Genomic DNA, 24272 nt, shown 5'->3' on the forward strand with positions numbered 1-24272 from the left:
AGAAGCCAAGGACAAGGATCTAGCTTTTTGCTTTACTGGTGTGTGTGTGCGCATACAGGGCTGGGAAGAGGCGGGGAGTATTCAGTCAATCTCATCTGTCTTTGATGTCGTATGACCCACTGGCCCACTCCACCCCCTGGTTTGTTTTTCTTTATTCTTTTAATTTTGACTTGCAGAAAAGTGGTAACAATAGTAGAAGAAATTCCTATGCACTTTTAAATGTAGATTTATCAATTATCTGCATTTTTTCCTATTTGCTTTATATCGTTCCTCTTCTCTCTTTCACTCTCTGTATGAAAATGAAATTTCTAAACTGTTGAGAGTGAGTTAGAGACACCATGTCCCTTTACCCTGGAACACTTGAGATGGACATTGGCTTACTTAGGAACAAAACAATGATCAAAGTGAGGAAATTGAACTTTGATACGATGTTATTGTCTAACCCACTATTGGTATTCAAGTTTCATCTGTTGTTTCAGTCAGTAAGGTATCTCAAAATTCTAGCTATTTTTTTTCTTGGTCTAAGATCTAATGCAGCATCACATGTTGCAGATAATTGTTGTGTTTCTTAGGTTGCCTTTAATCAGGAAAAAGTCCCAATCCTTTCTTTGTCTTCCTTTGCCTTGATATTTTTTGAAGGTGACAGGCAAGTTAGTTCGTAGAATGTTCTTCAGTATGGTTTTGTCTGATTATATCCACGTTATGCATTTTTGGCAGAAGTACCACATAAGTAATATGCTTTTCTGCGCATCATATCAGGCTGTCTCATTTCAAATAATGAGCCCAATAATTTGGTAGATGATGTCTCATTAGTAGTGATGACTTTGATAACTTGGGTAAGGTTTTCCCACTCTAAACCTATGTTTTTTCCCCTTTATATATATTATAAATTGTTAGTTTTCTTTATAGAGTTGGGGTCTTGCTTGCTCTCTTGCCCATGCTGGACTGCAGTGGCCTGATTATAACTCACTGCAGCCTTGAACTTCTGAACTCAAGTGATCCTCAAACCTTAGCCTCCCAAGTAGCTGGAATGACAGGTGTGAGTCACAGCACCTGACTCTTCCCTTTATAATTAATTAGACATTTGTTGGTAGATATTTTGAGACCTTATAAATGTGCTATTTTTCTTTAAACTATGACCACTAGTTTTTGCATCATTGATGCTTTTATAAGTCCATCATTCCTTCTGTATTTATTAGTTGGCCTTCTACTATTTAAAAGAAGAGCCTTTTCTCTCTCATCAGTATGACATTTTTAGAGTTTTATCTTATTTAGAGTTTTATCTTATTTTATCTTATTTATCTTATTTATCCTCCTCCAGGGCAGTGTACTCCTGCTGCCACAGTACCTCCTGCCGGGGAAAATTACAAACTTCTCCAAGAGGCTTCTATTCTTTCTCTACCTTCTTCTCAATTTCCATTATTCTCAATTTCTCAATTTCATCCATTATTATCATTATTGATTTTGATGCTCAAATTGTCCCAGATCTGGCTAGGGCGAGTCCCTTCGAGTTGGTCTCTGTGTTCTTTTGACACATCCTCATCATTGACCACCTCTTTACTTTCTGGCACAAGAAAATATTCCAGGCACATCTTTTACTTTCTCTGCCTGGGTCTGGTTATCAGATTTTCTTCAAGGAGCCCTCTTTCCTTTTAGTGGAGAATGCTGTTCAGAATCAAGATCTGGGCTCCAATCTTGTGTTTGAGTTTAGCCATGAAATCAATCTATTTCTGATCAACGTGAATGTTTGAATTCTTTCTCTTCTTAAAGGAGTCCAGCTATGGTCCTGGTCTTTCAGGAGTTATACATAAATCTTCTGGAGGCCTGTTGATCATGGGGTTTCTCTGACCTTCTGCTGCCCCCAATTCATTCCCTCTTCTCTAGGAAAGACAGCCATCCTGGGGCATCAACACAAAGTCTATAAAGTCCGCAAGGCTTCCCACTGGTGTGGGCTTCAAAGGCTGCAGGATATCCCAGTGGCAGAGTAAAGGAAGAATTAATGCAAACAAAACCTCAAGCCATATGACAGAATCTCAAACTGTTGGGCAAAAACGGATGCAGAGAAGCTGCTAGAGAAGGTGTTATTAGGATAGTTTCTCTCCCTGTTTTGAAGTCACAGTCTTGAATTGAAAAGCAAACTCTATTGTGCAAAATACCTAATATTTCTTAAGGATTGACTATATCCCAGACTGTGAGCTGTGCACGTGACACAAAGGATCTCATTTAATCCATGCAGCAACATTCCACAGGGGATCTCCTGTATCCCCAGGGATGCCCAGAGAAATGAAGTAAAAAATGATGGAATTGGGATATGTATCCCAGTAGACTGACTCCTGAAACTGTTATACTGCTGGACTCGTAGTCCCACACAGAGGACATGATGAGGAAAAGGTGGGCACCAATCTTTCCAGCACTGAGAGGGAGATGAAATGAAATCACTTCTGGTAGGATCCTGTTAGAAGACAGAAAACCATTGTGTGTGAAATGTATGATGAAGCCCTAGAAAGATGTTTTTCTGAGTCAGTCATTAGTAAATAAGGGATCCAAGGTTTGTGAGCAAGAGCATCCAGATTTTAATTGTTATTAACCATTTTTGATACTATAGTAAAAATACATCCCCATCTTGGGAAAACTGAAAACTATGAAAAAGTGCAGAGGAAAAGAGATGTTCTGTAATCCCACTGCACTGAGATAACTATTAACATTTTAACTTGCTTCCTATGTGTTTTTTGCATAGTTGAGATCATAGCATATAAAATTATCTGTGTTGATTTTTTTCACTAAATTTTATCACATAACCACATCCCCAGGTTGTTGAAAGCTCTTCATAAACATGGTTTTAATAGCTGCATAGTATTTCATTTTTCGTGCATGTAATATTATTTCTTTATTCCTTTAATATTGGGTATTTATGTTGTTGCCACTTCCTCATTATTAAAACAAAAGAAAAACAACTAAAAACCATTGTGGTGAATGTATATGTACTTTCTGTATTTTGGTTTATTTTCTTAAAATTGAGTCTTGGGAGGCCGAGACGGGCGGATCACGAGGTCAGGAGATCGAGACCATCCTGACTAACACGGTGAAACCCCGTCTCTACTAAAAAATACAAAAAACTAGCAAGGCGAGGTGGCGGGCGCCTGTAGTCCCAGCTACTCGGAGGCTGAGGCAGGAGAATGGCGTAAACCCGGGAGGCGGAGCTTGCAGTGAGCTGAGATCCGGCCACTGCACTCCAGCCTGGGCGACAGAGCGAGACTCCGTCTCAAAAAAAAAAAAAAAAATTGAGTCTTAGAAACAATCTCTCTCTGCGTTGAAATATGGATATTCTATTTTTGTTATTTAAAAATAATTTAGTAATTTGAATAATTCTAATTACTATTATTTTTATGGGAAAAGTTTTAAATGTTTAGTGAAAAAGACTTAAAGCAATGCATTATTTACATATGGATAAGAGGACATGGCAGGATCTCCAGAGCTTTTCCTGGCATGTTTGGTGGAGAGCTATGTAAAGATAGTCCACATAAACCCCACTAAATAAAAGCTGCTCCTAAATATTTCCAAACAGGAACCCAAAATAGATGAACAGTCTCCAACTCATCTTTAGAGTACTGGGACTGCTTCTCCGGATCAGATCAGTGACGTTCATTGACATTGCTTCTATCTGAGTGGAATAGTACTGTTCAATGTCTCTCAGGATGTGGATGTCGGTCATTCTTGACAAAGTTAATGGCCGCACCCTTCCAGCTATATCGACCTGATCTCCCAATTCTCTGCGAGTACAATTCTGTTTTTGGGCAGGTCATAGTTAATGATGAGGGACACCTGAGGGACATCTGACCTCCCGGCCCAGACATCTGTAGAAATGAGCCCTGTGCTGGCGCTGGATGGGGACTCCTTCATGACAGACTGTGGCCCTTTCTGAGGTGTGTCTCTGTGCATCGAGGACATGGTGAGAGCGACGTCTCTCGTTTTCTCCACCAGTCAGTCAATTTTCCTTTTGGTGTTACAGAAGATGACCACCTGAATGACAGTTAGCATTTTGTAGAGATCACATAGGATGTTGAATTTCCACTCTTCCCTTCCCACTACCACAAAAAGCTGTTTGATGCCTTCCAGAGTCAATCCACCAAGATGCGGGCTGAGTCCATCATGTACTTATTAGTCATCTCTAGGATTTCGTGAGGCAGTGTGGCACTGATGAGAACCACTTGTGTGGCTGGAGGCAAGTACCTGAACATGTCGTAAATCTGATCTTTGAAACTTAAGTTTACTTGTTTATTATAAAGGATATTGCAAAGGATACAGATGAAGAGATACATAGGGCAAGGTAGTGGGGAAGGTGCTGGGAGCTTCCAAACCTTCCTGACTGGGCCACTCTCCAGGAACCTCCACGTGTTAAGCTCTCAGGAAGCTCCCTAATTATTTTCAATAAGTAATACAAACATGTATAAAACACAAATTCAAAAGATACATAAGGTTATACAGTGAAACCAAGACTTCCCACTCTACCTTCCAGCCACCAAGAGTCCAGTTTCAGTTTCTTACTTTTCCTTTCAGCGAAATCCTTTGCATTACGAGCACACGTATCTGGCAGATCATTCTGTGTCACAACATAAAGACATGCTTTATTATTTATTATTTTTATGTCACCCAGGCTGGATGGAGTGCAGTAACTATTCAAAGGCATGATCATAGTACACTACAGCCCCCAACTCCTGGGTGCAAGTGATGCTCCTGACTCAGCCTCCTGAGTAGCTGGGACTAGCAGTTTTCTTTTTAATGGCTGTGTACTGTTTGAGTGTACATGTCCTATGGATGGACACTTAGTTGTTCCTAATTTTTTCCTGCAATAAACAATGCTGTACTCAGTCATGCTATGTGAATCTTACTTCCACAGGATAAGATCTTAGGAGTGGAATTGATGAGTTAAAAGATACAAACATCTAACATTTTGATATATATTACAAAATTTATCTCCATAGAGATTATATCAGTTTGTATTTCTATCAGTGATATGAGAAGAGAGAGCCTGTTTTTTCATACTCCCATCTACAAAGTACATTGTCAAATGTATTGAAGTTTGCCAGTTTAGAAGGCTAAAGTGTTACTTCATTATAATTTTAATTACTGTTATTTTGAGTGAAGCGGAGCATTTTTTTGGAAGTCACTAATTATTTCCTTTCCTGAGCAGGCTGTGTTCTTTTGCGTTGTTTATTTTTTTCCTTATTAATTTGTACGACATTCTTTACATAGTGAGGAAATTTTAGCTCTTTGGTTGTGATATCATCTGCAAGTGTGTGTTTTTGGCCTAGATTATCTTTTCAATTGTTTATGTTATTTGTTTGTTTGTCTGTTTCTGCCATTCAGAAATATATATATATGTGTGTATATATATATATATATATATATATGTGTATATATATATATATATATATGTGTATATATATATATATATATATATATATTTTTTTTTTTTTTTTTTTTTTGAGACGGAGTCTCACTCTGTCGCCCAGACTGGAGTGCAGTGCCCGGATCTCAGCTCACTACAAGCTCCGCCTCCCAGGTTCACGCCATTCTCCTGCCTCAGCCTCCTGAGTGGCTGGGACTACAGGCGCCCGCCACCTCGCCTTGCTAGTTTTTTGTATTTTTTAGTAGAGACGGGGTTTCACCATGTTAGCCAGGCTGGTCTTGATCTCCTGACCTCGTGATCCACCCATCTCGGCCTCCCAAAGTGCTGGGATTACAGGCTTGAGTCACCGCGCCCGGCCCTCAGAAATATTTTATATGTATGGTTCCATCTTTCACAATTTTTATTTTCAGGGTTCTGAGTTTTGTCACATACACAGAACGTCTTTTCCCACTTGGAGGGTTTAAATATATTTTTCTATTTTCCTTTGGTATTTTTATGGGTTTATATTTTACACTTAGATTTTTGCTCAATCTAAAATTTGTTTTTGTGTAAAGCGTGAGATAGGGATACAACTGATTATTTTTTTCACGTAGCTAACCTGTATTATTTATTGTGTAAACTACCTTTCCCCTGTTATTTTAAAATGCCAGCATTAACATATATTAAATTAGGCCTGGTGGCTCGCGCCTGTAATCCCAGCACTTTGGGAGGCTGAGGCAGGCAGATCACTTGAGGTCAGGAGTTTGAGACCAACCTGGTCAACATGGTGAAACTCCGTCTCTACTAAAAATACAAAAATTAGCCAGGTGTGGTGGCACATGTCTGTAATTGCAGCTACTTGAGAGGCTGAGGCATGAAAATTGCTTGAACCTGGGAGGCAGAAATTACAGTGAGCTGAGACTGTGCCACTGCACCCTAGCCTAGGTGACAGAGTGAAACTCCGTCTTAAAAAACAAAACAAAACAAACAAACAAACAAAAAACCCATATATTAAATTTATATTGTGTATTTGGGTCTATTTCTCAATTTTTCTGTTTTGTTCTATTGGTATTTTTTTTTTATGAATGGTGGTGTACTTTAAAATTATTCTAGCTTTATAACATATGTCAATACCCAGCATTGCTCTTTTTCATTATTACTCTTTTTCTTGCTTTTCCTTTCAGATAAATTCTTTACATTTTTCTGAACAGTCTTGACCACTTTTTTTTTTTTTTCCATAGGAAGATTAGAATGGATTTGCCTGTGTTTTTTCTTAATTATATGTGATTTCACTAGAGATTTTTTTTTTTTTTTTGAGACAGTCTCATTCTGTCGCCCAGGCTGGAGTGTAGTGGTGCCATCTCGGCTCATTGCAACCTCCACCTCCCAGGTTCAAGCAATTCTCCTGCCTCAGCCTCCCAAGGAGCAGAGATTACAGGTGCCCACCACCATGCCTGGCTAATTTTTTTGGTATTTTTAGTAGAGATGGGGTTTCACCATATTGGCCAGGCTGGTTTCGAACTCCTGACTTCAAGTGATTCACCTGCCTCAGCCTCACAAAATGCTGGGATTACAGGTGTGAGCCACCATGCTCGGCTCACTAGAGTTGTGTTAAATTCTCTGATTAATTTGGGGAGAGATGACATCTTTATAATTTGATTTTCCTTGTTTCAGAAAATGGTTGTCTTTCCATTTATTTACTAAGTTCATTCCTAGATATATTATCTAGGATTTAAATTTAAAAATTTACTTCATGTAGATTTTTCATACTTCTGGCTAAGTGCATTCCTAGATATATTATCTCCCCCAGCTTTTTTTTTTTTTTTTTTTTTTTTTTGCTATTTCAAATCAAGTCTTTTTCTCCCATTTTACAATACAACCAGTAGTTGCCTGAACAGTAAATATATGAGGGCTGTTACTTTTACGTAACAATTTTGTTTCTGGTCACACTTACACTCATTCTTAGTTTCAGCAATAGTTTTGTGTTACTAAACAGTTGACTTGGATTTTCTTGAGAGAGTATTAAATTATTTTAAATGATGCTAATTTTACCTCTTTTCTTTCTCTCTCCCTCTCTCTCTCTCTCTTTTTTTTTTTTTTTTTTTTTTTTTGAGATAGGGTCTCATTGTGTCACCCAGGCTGGAGTGCAGTGGCATGATCTCTGCTCACTGCAGCCTTTGCCTCCCAGGCTCAAGTGTTCCTCCCACCTCAGCCTCTTGAGTAGCTGGAACTACAGGGGTGCACCATCTTGCCTGGCTAATTTTTTCGTATTTTTTATAGAGATGGGGTTTTGCCATGTTGCCCATGGTGGTCTCCAACTCCTGAGCTCAAGCAATCTGCCCAACTTAGCCTCCCAAAGTGCTGGGATTACACATGTAAGCCACCGTGCCCAGCCTCTTTTCTTTTTTCTTGTTTTGTTATATTGGCTGATATCCCCATTATAATGTTATATAGTAGTTGATAAAGTGGGCATCTTTGTTTGTTTCTCATCTTTTGAGAATACGTATAGTTTTTTCTCAGTAAGCATGATGGGAGATTGAGACAGATGTATTTTATCATGCTAAGGAAGTTTACCCATCTTTTCCTATTTTGTTAAGATAAAAAAATTAAAAGTAGATATTGAAATTTTCAAAAGCCTTTTTTGTTTTTGAGATGGAGTCTCACTCTGTTGCCCAGGCTGCAGTATAGTGGTGTGATCTCGGCTCACTGCAACCTCTGCCTCCTGGGTTCAAGCGATTCTCCTTCCTCAACTACCTGAGTAGCTGGGATTACAGGTGCCCACCACCATGCCCAGCTAATTTTTTGTATTTTTAGTAGAGATGGGGTTTCACCATGTTGGCCAGGCTTGTCTTGAACTCCTGACCTTGTGATCCTCCCACATCAGCCTCCCAAAGTGCTATGATTACAGGAGTGAGCCACCACACCCAGCCTGAAATGCCTTTACAACATTTATGGAGACAATTGTATAGATTTTTGCTCTTGATCCATTAATATCAATGGGTTTCTTAGTATTTCTTGAATAATCCCAATTGTATGGATATTTCAAAGACTCTAATCCTTATTGTGACTGCCTCGTAGTATAGATTGTACGTGTTTGCTACCCCATCATAGTTGTATCAGAACACCTAGCAAATGTAGCATGGGGATGGTAATCAATGGTCTTCTGCAGTAAAAAGTTATTATTGAAGAGATGAAGAAGATAAAAATTTTTTTAAAAAATAAAAAAACCCAGAAAGGGCTGAGAGGTGGGCAGATCTTCCATCTTAGTCCATTTCTGTGGGAAAACCATGTGGGTAAAAGCACCTTGCATCTTTGCATGATTCAGTTATAGCAACAGGAAAGTAACAAACCCTCCCACGTGGAACCACTGTGCCTTCTGGCTTATGAAACACTCTTTCTGGGTACCTGTGGGAAGAATCAGGTATGTTATTCAGGAAGGCTAAGAAGCAAAATTCAACTAACATGGACACAAAAGGAAATGAATTGGCTCATGTAACTTGGAAATCTAAGAGGGTGGATCTGACTTTGGGTAGAGCTGCATCTATGAGTTCAAACACTATTATCAAGATTGTTCTTTGTTTTTTGGCTGTTGGCTACCTTTGTTAACTTCATGCTTAGAAAGTCATTCTTCACATCCCAACCAAATGGCCACCAGCTGTGCCAGGATCACGCTTACCTCATTCTTCATTCTTCTTGAACTAAGAAGAGACCTTACATCTTTTCCCTCCTACTATCAAAATAATTTGTTTTTCTTTTGAGTCAGAGTAGAGCCAGGCTGGTCTCGAACTCCTAAGCTCAAGCAATCCGTCCACCTCGGCCTCTCAAAGTGCTGGGATTATAGGCGTGAGCCACTGCACCTGGCCTAAAATCATTCTTAAAAAAAAAACAAACTATGGCTCTGCTATGCCACAGGTCCACCTGCTTTTTAATTGCTTTGCTCAGGAAATGGAGACATCCTGATTTTGACTTTTCTACCTGGGTCATGTGTTTGCCTCTGCAGTGAGAAAGCAAAGTAGACAACAAGCAGTGGATGAGGTGATAGAACGAGGAAATTCAAGGAGCTTCCTGGCATTAGATCAAATCTTCACCATGGGTCTTGATAGAAATAAATATTTCCTCTACAAGTTATGCAAAGAGACACCATGATACTTTTTTTTTTTTTTTTTTTTTTTTTTTTTTGGAGACAGAGTCTCATTCTGCACCTAGGCTGGAGTGCAGTGGCGAGATCTCAGCTCACTGCAACCTTCACTTCCTGGGTTCAAGCGATTCTCCTGCCTCAGCCTCCTGAGTAACTGGGATTACAGGCACGCCCCAACATGCCTGGCTAATTTTTGTATTTTTAGTAGGGACCAGGTTTGGCCATGCTGGCCAGACTGGTGTCGAATTCCTGACCTCAAGTGATCGGCCTGCCTTGGCCTCCCAAAGTGTTGAAATTACAGGTGTGAGCCACCACACCCAGCCAACACTATGATACTTTGAATTTAGCTGAACAGGCTCTAAAATTTAGATATTCTTATCGTTTCTCAGCCAAATCATGGGAGGCGAGCATACTGCCTATAGACTCTATTGAATATTATTTGAAAGCCCATTAAATTAAATACACAAACCCTTGGCAACATGGGATTGCCATGAATTTGACTTTTATCTCTAATGTGTCAGGAAATAGTTGGTGATGTTTCCTCAACAATGACAAAGAAAATAAATTGAAATTAATTATTTTTAGTTGATTAACTTCATGGCAATATGCATATACTTCAGAGGTTCAGGATTTAGGGAAAATAAGCATCCGGTGAAGAAGAAATTGAATAGAAAGACTTGGAAGAGGAGAACTCACAAATACAAGTGAGAGATGTTTTGACAGTAATGGGATATCAAGAGCTGAATTGGCCCTAAAATTGTGTTCATTAAGTGTTGTGTGTTTCTTTGAGGTTTATTAAGACCCTGGAGAGGAAACGAACACATTTCAACACAGAGAAATAAAAATGCTCATTTAGGACTGTAACATGTCTCCCTTGAGTTTTTTTAAATGTTATTTTTGACACACTTTTTTGGCATTTTGACATGCCGTTGTTACAGATCCAGTCACAGCACAGTACTTCCATTAGACAAAAACAACAGCATTTTTATTTCTCTAAGAGAAAAAAGTTTGAAGTGAGATTTGAACTGGCTTTCAAGAACTCTTCAGTGCAGTGAAAGAGTTGAGAAGATAAGACTGAGATGACATTTGTGTGAAGAGGCGGGTAGGCCCCTAGCTCCTTCTCTAGGAACCCAGTCACTGTCAGCTGAGTTACTGTGTGGGACAAAATCCCAATAGCAGCACAGCCTTGACCTTGTTCTCAGGTGCTTTGGAAAGAAAACCTCACACAGGTACTGTGCATATGTTGGGAGATGGAGGGAGTTTGGCTTTTTGCCAGGCAAGTACTTTGAGTGTAGCATCTCAAGGTTGTTGTCTGGGCAACTGTAATCCAAAGTCTCTGATAAGAGCCAGGAATAGGGGTGTGCCCCTGTAGTCCCAGCTACTCAGGAGGCTGAGGCAGGAGGATCGATTGAGCCCAGGAGGTTGAGGCTGTCGTGAACTGTGATCGTGGCACTATGCTCCAGCCTGGGTGACAGAGCAAAACCCTGCCAAAAACAAACAACCAAACCAAACAAACAAACATTCTCTGATAAGACTTAGGACAGATTTTGAGGAAATTTGGAAAGTAGAGAAGCCATTTCTTCAGTGTTTCAGGGATATCCAATCTCTGAAGTCAACTCTCATGCTGCTCCTTAATTTCTTCTCTTCTTTTCTTTCTCCTTTCCCTTTAATTTCTGCTCACCTGTAGGTGAAATAGAGTATGAAACACTGAAAGTTACTAAGAGATCCACAATACATGTCAGTCCTGGTGAGGAATCACTGAGGCCCTTGAGCTCACTTCTACCTCTCACGGTTATACCTGGAAAATGTCTTTGACTTTCTTGAGCCTCCATTTCCCAATTTATAAAACGGGGATAAAAATATCTACCTGGTGGGGTTATTGTGAAGTTTTTTGCCTCTGAAACAATGTTTAGAATGAAGTAGTTATTCAGTTGATGTTAGTTTCTCCTTTCTTTTTCCTTTATTTAGGACACATGAGATACAAGCATGTGAAAAAGTAATTAGCCTTCATAGAATATTTGCATATACAACAATTTTTGATCTAGACCCTGTTTACCAAGGCAAACTGTGGCTTTGGAAGGTAAATGAATGATTTTCTACAGTGACACATACCCCAGTCTACTCACTAGTAGCAGAGCAAGTAATCCTTTAGAAATATGTGTAAGCAGGCTGGGCATGGTGGCTCACGCCTGTTATCCCAGCGCTTTGGGAGGCTGAGGTAGGTGGATCACTTGAGGCCAGAAGTTGGACACCAGCCTGTCAACATGGTGAAACCCTGTCTCTACTAAAAATATCAAAAACAAACAAACAAACAAACAAACAAACAAACAAATTAGCTAGGCGTGGTGGCGGGTGCCTGTAATCCCAGCTACTTGGGAGGCTGAGCAGGAGAATCTCTTGAACCTGGGAGGTGGAGGTTACAGTGAGTCAAGATTGTGCCATTGCACTGCAGCCTGGGTGACAAGAGTGAAACTCCATCTCAAAAAAAAAGAAAAAGAAAAAGAAGAAATGTATGTGTGCTGGCTAAAGAAAAAAAAATATATGTAAAAATAAATAGATGGGATTAAATAAACAAGAATGGACTAGTATAGCAGGCTCCTGCAGTCAGATGATCTGGGGTCAAATCTTGGCGTGGCTTCACACTCTTGGGTGAGCTGTTTAACCTTCTGAGCCTCATTCTTCTCATCTGTAAATGGGGATGACCATGGGGGCTGATAAGAGGAGGAATAACCGGAGCAATGACTATAAGCCAAGTAGATAGGGCCTGGCACATGGCACGGACACTTAGTGTTAGCCATTACTAACAATACAGAATGCAATTATCAGTCAAGTTGGCTGTTTCATGTTTGTAAGGGAACGAGGATAAGGCAAAAGATCTTAACACAATTCATGGTATTTTTCCACACAAGTCCTGACTGTTCCACAAGGTGTTAGGGCATTTTGGAGGTTGCCATTCGAAAGGGATTTAACCAATGGCTGACATCCCTGCTTCCTCCCCGCACCTCACTGCCACACTGTAGATCAGTGCCAGCTCTGTGCATGAAGCATTACTCATACTGTCTCTTTACACAGCAGTTAACCTTACTTGTCACTGCTTCCAGTGGGAGATCAAGAGCATTGAAATTATGGAGGTGGCACCATAAATCATGGTCACTTCTTGACATGGCCAGACAAAGCAGCTGGAAGGAGCCTTGCTGCAATGTCAGCTCAAAGTTGAAATGTAAAGTTTTAACATATTAATTTTCTCTCTCTTTTTATTGTCATCCTGTTTTTTTCCTTGTTCCCTCATGACTCAAAGGAGAGCAAGGGAGATTGAACTGGCAGCTTGGTGGGTTAATCACCATGCATGGTTTTTCTTTCTTTCTTTTTTTCCCCCCTCCAAAGGGGAACATGGTGATCTAAGAATGAAATAATTGAGCAAATCTAACCTGATGTAGTGAAAGAGCTGTTTTCACCTGTGAAACCTCAAGTTTCAGCATCTCATATTTTAAACACAAAAGCTCTTAGAATGTAAGTTCCGTGAAGGATGTATCCAAGGTCTTGCACCCTGCCTAGGACATGCAGGCACTTATCAGATATTTGTGAAATTCACAGATGACTGCTCTGGCTTTCCGTCTCTCTCATTGCTTTAGTTTCTCCTATTCTTTTACCAAGACTTCCTCACCTGACCCCTCAAGTGCCCCCCAGGTATCAGTGGTATCAATTAGGGAAACACCTCTGGAAGAGTTGTTAATATGGTTTGGCTCTGTGTCCCCACCCAAATCTCATCTTGAGTTGTAATACCCATGAGTCAAAGTAGGGACCTGTAATCCCTACATGTCTAGGGAGGCAGGTAATTGGATCATGGCGTCGGTTTCCCCTATGCTGTTCTCATAATAGTGAGTGAGTTCTCAAGAGATCCGATGGTTTTATAAATGTTTGGAAGTTCATCCTTTGCACTTCTCTCTCCTACTGCCTTGTGAAGAAGGTGACTGATTCCCCTTCTGCTATGATTGTTAAGTTTCCTGAGGCTTCCCCAGTCATGCAAAACTGTAAGTCAATTAAACCTCTTTCCTTCATAAGCTACCCAGTCTCAGGAAAGTTCTTTATAGCAGGGCGAAAATGGACTAATGTAGTTGACTTTCTGGATTCAGTTCTTTTCCTACCCTACTTGGCTACCATGACCTAGGACTTTAACTATAAACTTGTCCTTCCTGAGGGCTTAGGATTCTGAACTGTCTCTATTTAGTAGCCTGTTTTCTTGTTTCCTCATGTTAGGCAATTGGATTTTATGAAAGCTATGCATCTCTTCCCAGATTAATTCACATACAAATGAGGCACATGTCGTTTGATCCATGATTTTTTTGGACCTTTTGGGGACACATTCATGAATCCAAGTCAAAGACCATGCCTTTTGTAATTGCCTGTTTAATTATCCATAGCTGCCACCAAGCTCTCCTCTCCTTGAGGGCGGGGAATAGGTTTTCCTCAACTTCTATTCATTTCTCAACCCACTACAATTAGGCTTTCATCTCAAAACTACTGTTCAGAAGTGGGTAGGAGTGCTCTCCAGGCCGCCAACTGCCCGAGCCATCCCCGATTCCTATCGTTGGTCATTATTGCTCACTCTTGTCTTCTCTCCTTTTCTTGGCTCTCACGACACCATTCTGCCCTTGTTCTGCTAGCTCTTGGACGCTTCCTTCTTCCTTTCTTCCCTGGCTTCTCTTTGTCTTCTCTACGCCTGAATACTCATCTTCCTAAGGGTCTATTCGCACTCCCCCTTTCCTCACATTCTACATCCCCTTTCTGAGGAAGCGCATCTCAGTTCTTGGTTTCCATCACTATGTGTCCACTGCCAATACCCAGGGCATGTCCCAGCCCAGACCTGACTCCTGAATACCCCCTCATCTCCCTATACATTCACTTGTGGGATGGCTCCCCTGGCTTGTCTTTGGGACCTTATGCCCAATATGTCCATTGGGAGAGAGCACATGTTCTTTACTCCTGATATTTTCTTCCACGGGGAGTCATGTGCATTAGTAAAACACTTTCATCCTCTTTGTACTCCCTGTCCACTTTGGAGAGGAGAAAACTCCCTGATTGAAGACCTGCTCTTGGAGAACATGTGGTCTTGGTTCCTCTTGGCCTTCAGGAGGCTTAGTGGGAAAGTCCTTGCACCTACCATGGGAGGTAAAGGGCACCCAGTCCTCCCAGAGTGGGGAGGATCAGCAGCAGTCTAATTCGGGACTCAGCCTGCACGAATCCACTGGCCTGCAGGTATACACTGTGTTCTATAATATCAACCTTATTTTGAATAATGGGGATGTTTTAATTTCCTATTTGCTTTACTGTTTTATTTCTTTAGTGGTTCAGAAGTCAGGGCTTAGAAAAAGCACATTACTTGGCTGGGGATGGGGTAGGAGAAGGGGTGGAGAGGACTTTCACGTGCTCATATTACCCTAAACTGAACTAATTATGTTCTCGTGCTTTTTCTCTGGAATCTGTCTCTCTTCTGGTTTCTCTTATTTTTCTCAATGCCAGACCTCTTTTTTCTTCCAGTGATCTTTCTAGAACTTAGCTACCTGCCAGAAAATTTTTCTGAAAATGGCCTTAATTTGTGTTAATGGAAAAACAGGGAGATTTCACTCCCCATTCTGTCTCAGGAATACAAAGGGACACACAGGTTCTGTTTAATGCTTATGGAGGGAAGAAAAGAAAGACTTCTTGGTCATGGCCATCACCTGGAATTAACTGAGCCAAATTTCTCTAGCTACAATGAAGCAGTCCAAAAGAAGTAGAAAATAGAGATCTTGCTCTCATGAAGTTTATCATTTAAGGAGGAGGATTGTGTCAACAAGAGATACCTAAGATCACAAATAATGCTAAAATACTGAGATACACAGGAGAGCTATGATAACTATTTCAAATTCAATGAGAGGCCGGGCTTGCTGACTCACACCTGTAATCCCAGCACTTTGGGAGGCTGAGGCAGGCGGATCACCTGAGCTCAGAAGTTTGAGGCCATCCTGGCCAACATGATGAAACCCCATCTCTGCTAAAAATATAAAAATTAGCCTGGCATTGTGGCAGGTGCCTACAATCCTGGCTACTAGGGAGGTTGAGGCAGGAGAATCACTTGAACTCAGGAGACGGAAGTTGCAGTTAGCCGAGATTGCACCACTGCACTCCAGCCTGGGGGACAGAGCGAGACTACTGTTATTATCATTTATGGAGAAGGTGCATGTATTGTTGGAATAGGTCAAGCGACCCGACTCACTTTTGCCTTTTACATCCAAATAAATTGTTTTGTACTCCAAGACCTCTTAATTTAAACTCTGTCCTGCTTCTGTGCAGTTTGAGATGCCGTGGTTGGCTTATTGTATAAATATGAGCTTGGTTTCTATTCTGTTTTATTCTTTCCTAAACTTTATATACATCCTGACATAATTCTTGCAGGTGTAAATTCAGCCTGTAAGCAACAAGAAATACCACATTCTACGTTTTCTTTAAACTAATGTAAATCTGTTGCAGAGCCCCTATCCACAGGGCTGTCTAGAAATTCAATGTTGGTCATTGCTGAGGCTCCCTGTGGAATTCTACCCGTGAATGGTGCAAAGGATTTGGGCATTAGAGGCTGAGCATCAGGGATGACCATCTGGTCATCGACCACCAGCCTGTTCCTGTGACCACATAAATTTTTAGTGTCCCGCCTTCAGATTGGGAGGCTCTGCTACTTGTGTGCCATGTCTTTGGGCCCAGGAATCCCGAAGGAGGCCGAGGCATCATTGTACTTAGGTCTGTCCTCTCTAGGTGTCTCCCAGAGCAACACCTTCAAGGTCTTATGACCTCCCTAGGCACTGCCTGAAATGGGTGTAGATGTGAGCTTCCCACAGGACTTACATGCCTCTCTCTTCATTCCCCAAAATACGTTTCTCTGTGTTACAGGCTGAACTTTGGGGTCCTCCAAATTCATATGTTGAAGTGCTGCAGCATCTTAGAATGTGACTGTTTTTGCAGATAGGGCCTTTAAAGAGGTAATTACGTAAACGTGAGGTCATCCATGTGGGCCCCAATCCAGTAAGCTTGGTGTGTTTGTAAGAAGGGGAGATTAGAACACAGGGAGAGGCACCAGATAATGCAGCCCAAAGAGATGAGTATGGAACACACATCAAGAGTGCGGCCACCTGGCAAGCCAAGGAGACAGCCTTCAGAAGAAACCAACCCTGCCGACACCTTGACCTCAGACTTCCAGCTTCTAAAACTGTGAGAAAATAAATCTCTGTTGTTTAAGCCGCCCAGTCTGTGGCACTTAGTTATAGCAGTACTAGAAAATTGATATATTCTGTATCTTAAAAAAAACCCAACAACTCAGGTTTTTACAAAAAAGTAGCTTTAAGTAGCTTATATTTTCTCAAATTTCCATGGCAAGAACAGTAAGAACCTTGCTATGTGGCGGGGGACGGTGCGGTGGAGGAGGAGAGGACTATTCCTTGAGAACCCAGGCAAATTGATGTCTCAGTAAATTGTCCTTCCATAGACTGGTTTCTGTTTGTCCACTGCTCCTGCCTGGTTTTCTTCTTGTGACAGAACAGATCTCCTTGCCTTATTGACCTACCTACATACTTATCTACCTCCACCCCATCCTCTTGAAGCACCTATTTGCCTGGTGCAAAATTCCAGATATGTAACTCTCCTTTAACTGATTCACACTGGCAGGATTGGAAGATTTGAGGTCAATGACACACTAGAGCCAAAAAGGACTTCTGACCACACTTGTGTCCCAGGAGGTGAGGGGGGTTTTAAAAGACTTGTCCTGAACATGATTAGTCAAAGATTGTTTTATAGAAACATCCTCAATATTTATTGAGGCTCTGGCCGATCTGTGAACCAAGTGAGCCAATTGATTGTTGAGCCCAGTTTCCACATTCATATTAAAAGTCAATTGGAAAAGACAGGATTTCCGAGCAGTTTATAACCTGCTTTATTTCCCTTCCTTTCTACCACCCCGTGATTTTGGTAACTTTATTACTCTGATTGGAAAAAATTGTTGTCTAATGATATTAAAATGTGCAGCTACTGATAAACTGTGACCAGTTCTTGGCTTTTTGCAAGAGCTGGGAATATCAGATGTCATTAAATATTTTATCTGCCTTCCTTCATGCTATGACTTTAATGCTGTGTTCAAAGATCATTACTCAGTAATGCTGGCAAGGCTCCCCTCCTTTGAAGACATTCTTTATAAGAGCATGTAATATTCATTATTACTCTTAGTTGCCTGCTTTTTTCCATGATATGTTCCCTCCCCTCAAAAAAAGGTTTCACTGAGGGTGAATTATTCTAGGTAGGACTTAAGTACTATAGGAAGCTAAGAGCAAAACAATCTAGACTGCACATTGGCAGGGTGTATTTTACAGCAAAACATGTTTTTATGGCACTGCAGGTCCTGATTCATGTGAAGGCTTCTTCAGTCTGGGGCTGATGCTCCAAGGTTATACACAACTTTTAAAGAATGGGTTTTTAGGGTGGCTAGACCTTTATCTATATGATGGGAGAGTTGGCAAGCATGCTACAGAAAGGGGACCAAAAAGCGTGTAATAAAACTGTAAGACACAAGGAGTAAGAAGGAAAAACGTTTGCAGCTCTATGAGTCACTGGATAGTGTCTCCAATTTTTCCTCCCTAGTGATTATTTTTAACAATGAGAACCATCCATGTCTTACTTGGGAGGGCTTAGGTGTTCCCTTGATAAAGATTAGGAAGATGAACAAAATGAATTCAGATGCTGTTGAGGTCCTTCCTTAGGAGGCACCACCAGAGATTACTCTCAGGTCTTGACATCCAACCAGGCTGCTCTTGAACAGTTTGCTTTCAGTCTCACAACGATGGTCTTTCTGCCATCTCTTTGGCCATTAGGCAGCTTAAAGGAACACTCCAGGGTCTCTTCTTGTACCTGGATGGGGCCCCATGCTATGTTTGTCTGCATTCTGATCTTACCTCTGGTTTTTACTAACTTTCTATTCTCATTTGCCTTTGCTCTGATTCCTTCAACTACTTTATTCTTTTGTGATGTATATACTTTTGTAAGTTGCCTGAAATCCTATGTGGATTGAAGTGAGGGTAAATATAGACAAAGGAGGAAAATGAATTATGGATTTCCCTTGCACCTGACAGTTCTGTATAATAGGATATTGGGAGTTTGGGTATGATGAGGGATGTCTCTTTCCAAAGTATTTTGTGTTTTGTTCTTATAGGCACTTGTAGGTATTTTTGGACCTTAAAATTGGAACACATATTCTGAGATAGGGTCGTCTACCACAATAGCAACAAGATAGAGTGTTTGGAACAGGTCTGCTAAATAGAGGATGAATGGCCATATTATGAATAGATTAAATAATACATAAAGAGCAAAGGAGGATTCAGGGAAGTAAGAGAAATAATATACATATCTACAACTAAAAAGTGTTTAAATTTTATTTTACAAGCTACAGATAAAGTAATTCTAAAATTCATAGCACTAAATTGCTACCCATATTTTTTTTTAACCAAGGCTGAAACATGTCTTTTGGATTGGAGGAATTTATTTATTTTAAAAAACAATCATAATTTGTCCGGGTGAGGTGGCTCATGCCTGTTATCCCAGCACTTTGGGAGGCTGAAGCAGGTGGATCACCTGAGGTCAGGAGTTCGAGACCAGCCTGGTCAACATGACAAAACCCTGTCTCTACTAAAAGTACAAAAATTAGCTGGGTGTGGTGGTACATGGCTGTAGTCCCAGCTACTTGGGAGGCTGAGGTAAGAGAATTAATTGAACCTGGGAGGCAGAGGTTGCAGTGAGCCAAGATGATACCACGGCACTCCGGTCTAGGAGACAGAGTGAGTCTCCATCTCAAAGCAAACAAAAAAACAAAACAAAAAAGCCCAAAACAATAATAATTTACTATTTTCCATGCCAATGGAGAGTACATTTTGAGATGTATTCTATATCTATTCCTCAAACCATCGGGTCTGAAATCTGAAATTCTTAAGATCATGCCTATTCTCCGTTCAAGAACAAATTGAGGCAGGATAAATGCAACAACCCTGGATGTGATCAGTTGGATTTAACTCATGCTGAGACAGAGAGGCTGGTTTTGGCTTGTTGTTGGTGACTGGGCATTTCAGCTCTAATTTTGATTTTCATGAAGCACAAGTTATTTTTCTCTTGGTTTTTGTTTTTTGACTCAGAGTAGAGGCAAAGGAGTGCTTTTTACCACCTTCCCATGCACACAGGAGACTCAGTGTAGGTCTATCTGCATTCCAATGCACTGTCTCAGCCTTCTCCTGAGGGTTCTGGAGTTAATGAACTAAGTCAAAATCTCTGAGCAAAATGATTTCTGTCTCTGGGGGTAGAGGATGCCATGGGGGATCTGCCCAGATAGCAAACAATGATCGTGTGTCCCAACAGCAGAAGGCTTTGCTCAGGCTCTGAGTGAGAGCAGGTGTAAAAACCTTAATGCTGAAATGTAAAAGGCTTTGCGTGCACTCTGTCGAAATGCAGCTCTCCATCCGAAGTAACATTTTAGGCAGCATATTGGGGATACAAAACATTTGAATAAAATCACTGATGGTATTAGTCACCATCCACCCCTTTCCCTGAGTCTTTAGGGATGTGCGTGCATGAAGTGCAAGCTAAAATAACCTTAATCTAATCCCTTCTGGAGATTGAGAGGCATGTGCTCATATAAATGTCAAGTTGGGACATAATTTAGCTGATCTCTGGGGTTTATCGCTATTGCCAGACTTCCTCTTTATTTGATCTGGTAAAGCAAATTAAATGTGTCTCTTTAGTTCTAAACCAGGTACGGAAAGGAGACTAGAATTTGTGAGTTTCTTATTTGGATACAATAATCATGCAGCCGGTCCTGATTTATGGAGGCAGCAAGGTCCACTGTGTGTGCAGGAGCAGCAGAAAGGAACCAAGGGCCAATTATCTTGGCCTACCTGTTATCTACTAGTTGGAGGTTGTCTCCTTGACAACACTACTAGATGTACTAAAGGCTGTGGAGCAGAGGTTAATTGCAAAACGAAAACAAAGCTGTACTTAAATATTAGAGGAGAAAATTCTCTTTGTGTACACCTGGCCCTGGTCATTATTCTCAGCCCTGTGAGAGCCAAACCTCCAGGTAGTGCATTTGAGATGCATAGATAAGGAGAGCTCATCCAGAAACACTCTGACCTCCAGTAAAGACAATAGCTCTTTGCCACAATTGAGGAATATCAGGGCTCGATCTTGATAGAATAAGTAGGGCATCGTTTTCAGCTGGGGTGATTTTGCTCCCAGAGGACATTTGGCAATGTCTGCAGATACTTTTGGTTGTCACATTGGGGGATTGGGGGGATGGTATCTAGTGAGTAGAGACCAGGGATGACGCTAAAAACCCTGCAACGCACAGGACAATTGCGCCACAACAAAGATTTACTTAGCCTAATAGATCAATAGTGCAAAGGCTGAGAAACTTAGGTCTGGTGGAACATTTATATATATTTAAACATATAGCATTTACTAAACTAAATGGATAAAAAAGAGATCTGTCTCATTTTTCTAAACAAATGCAAGTCATATGATAACTGGGTTATTAACATTCTAGATGCACCACAGAGACAAATTTTCAGCTGTGCAGTCTTTTCACTAGATCACTAAACAGCAAAGCAAAAATGTTATCTTAAAACTGCAGAACATACACATCCTTCTAATGGCATGAAAGAAATAAAAAAAAGCATACAGAGGTCCTTTTCACAATATGAAATAGACATATCCAAAATTTCAATTTGCAGCACTCTTAATCCTATGCCCCCTAGACTACATTTTAGGTATAGTTACAAATATCTGTTCCAATCATGTCAATATTCATAAGAACATATTTCAACTTCCTCTATATGTAGACCCAGAAGGGAACATTTTTAGTGTGATGCGATACTACATAAAGCAGTTGATGCCTTGGAGGTGGATCACTCCATAAAGTAATGCTGTAAATATTTTTATTCAGTGCACCAAGTTTCAGTTGACAGGTCCCTACACTCCTTTGCCTCTGCTGAGGCACACACATTTCTTCTCCAGCCCCTGCCGCTGTGGCAACTACTTGCTGCATAAACAATCTCTATGTAGCATGGCAAAGACTTAAAATAATCACCAACGCCTTCTAGTCATACTTATAGAGAAATGAGTCCCCTTCATATGTAACCAACTTGTATAACTGACTTCCAAAATAGAATAGCTGTTTTGTTTTTCATTTATTTTGATCCTGCATTTTGGTTTCAAGAAGAGTTATTTCTATTTAGCAATGACTGCTCTGTGGTATAAACTAGATATGAATGTATGTGACTGTTGACTTTATTCTTCGATCAGTGTTGATACTTTTTAGCTATTTATTTTTTGATCCTAACACTTGCTAGCTTAGTTTAGTTTTAAAGGCTAAGCTGGTGTGAAGTCAGCCTGGAAATCTCTGGGATGACCAGTGTTGCTTGGCATCTCACGTGGAGAACAGCTCAACTGCATTTGCCTTTATCCTAGTGATGTGCAACCAGAGCTCCCATTCCCATGAGACCTGGGGCCAATTAAGCAACTCAAACAGGGAGGCAGCACAGCATAGTGATTAGATGTACTGCTTTTAGAATTGTGACTCCAACACATGGCTAATTGTGTGGATATTGAGCAAGTTACTTCGTCTATCTGAGCCTGAGTCTCTTCATAATAGAATGAGAGATCATAATACTGCATGGGTGGTCATGGGGTCATGGGGTAAGGGCTCCATAAATGGTAGCTTTGAGACAATGAGAGATGCTATGATGTCATTCATTGGGGACCTCTCTTCTCCCACCTTCCAAGAGAGCTGGGTTCCAAGTCTTTCATAGCCTGGTCATCCCTTCCCTTATATCCATTGAGGAAGTGGTCAACGTAGTCTTGTTCCACTAATCTGTGTGATCTGCAAATTCCTGTGGCTGCTTTTTGCCAAAAGGCAGAAATCCCAGGCCCTTCCTGCTACCAAAGTGCTGGTGTTTCTCCATACCTCAGTTACCCCAGGACCTGAATACTCTCTTGGTGAGCTTAAATCATCATTTTCTTCTGCCAGCCTTTTGGGTCCAAGGTTTCACCTCTGCTTACTCTGCTCACACCAGGGCTGTCCCAGGGCCTGGCCATCTTTCTCATCATGGTCACGTGGTAGACCTTGTTTCTGGCGTTATCAAGAATCTGGTGATCTTGAAAGATCTGCCGGACACCAGATTCTCCCTTGCATTTCACTCTGCACTTCGAAGGCCAGTTCTCTCTCCAATCCTTCATTCTTTTGTGGGTAAATGGTGTGGGTTGGCCCATGTTTGGATGTGATTGATAATCGGAAGCAGCTTCTCTTCTTTTGCCTTCTTTTTTCTTTTTAGATACAGGGTTTCAGTCAAGCGATCCTCCCGCCTCAGCCTCCCAAGTAGCTGGTATGTGCTGCTGTGTGTACACAGGTGTGTGTGATGCAGGTGTGTGCCACTGTGTCTGGCTAATTTAAAAACTTTTTTTTTTATAGTGACAGGGTCTCACTCTGTTGCCCAGGCTGGTCTTGAACTCCTGGGCTCAACTCCTGGGTTCTTCTGCCTTGGTCTCACAAAACTCTGGGATTACAAGCATGAGCCATGGTGCCCAGCAAAGAAAGCTGCTCCTCTAGTAGAAAGTTTTGGCTACCATATGACCAGTGCTGTTCTGTTAGGCCTCAGGCTCTTTCTCCTTGGTGATTGGAAAGATAGTGTGTGTCGTGTTTCCTTCATAACAAGAAGACATAGCCCTGTGACATTTGACAGAAGTTTACCAGATTATGAGTTTTTTGGATAGGAACAATGTTTTCTTCATTGTTTTATACTCACAGCCAATCACATAGAAGGTGTTAGAGAGATGTTTGCTCAATGAATGATGATATCTGGGAAGTGTAGAGGAATGAGTCCCTTATCTTATTTTTTACTTGTTTGGGATGCTGGGTGTTCTTCAGTGGAGGTGTGGGGTAGATAGGTTGCATGAGGGAATGGCAGGAGAGAAGTACACTGTGGCCAGAGCACTATGGCCTGTGCCATATATGGCAAATAGAATCTATATGACATATAAGGCAAGTAGAATCTATGTGACAATGAGAAACCAATGCAGAGGTTTTAGCTGCAAAAGATATCGTATATCTAATTATTCTAAAAGTTGTCTTGAAATCCTCAAAAAAAAAAAAAAACCTCAGAGATAATTCATTTTAGTGGACTTGCATTCAAAACAGTTATATTCTGGATAATGCATTTTATGTGTCATATAAGGAATGAAATGGAATCAAATAACAGGGTGTGGCTGGCATCTATAACTAAGCATGCAGATGGCCCCTTTCTTTTGTCTCAGATTATACATTTCTCTTTTCTCTGATACTTGGGCTTTTGGACCTTGAAAGGAATGACTTGTGAGAACCGAGGACTCACTTGGTTCAAGGATGCTGAGCTTGGGAAGTTGTGGGGATTATGTAACACATCAGAGGGCAAATGACACTTTACTAATAGGAGAACCCATAGGGCAGGAAGATTGTATTGTACTCCTAATCAATCATTTCAGCAATTCTCGACTCTTACAAATCTTTATTCTAATCTAGACCGCAGCCCATCTGCACTGAAGATGCAGTCAAACCATTAAATAAATTCACACTCACACTCTTTCATTTATTATTGGCTGTAACATTGACATTATCATATTTCATGTAGGGAGAAAAGTATAATAATTGTA

The 24272-nt window shown here is 40.8% G+C and overlaps 1 pseudogene; it reads right to left on the minus strand.

Annotated features, from left to right (window-relative positions):
- Positions 1-3547: 3547 nt before the first annotated feature.
- LOC115895527 lies at positions 3548-22856 on the minus strand (annotated as a pseudogene).
- Between the last annotated feature and the right edge of the window lie 1416 nt (positions 22857-24272).

Source organism: Rhinopithecus roxellana, chromosome 21, assembly GCF_007565055.1.
Source record: "Rhinopithecus roxellana isolate Shanxi Qingling chromosome 21, ASM756505v1, whole genome shotgun sequence".
Taxonomy (NCBI): Eukaryota; Metazoa; Chordata; class Mammalia; order Primates; family Cercopithecidae; genus Rhinopithecus; species Rhinopithecus roxellana.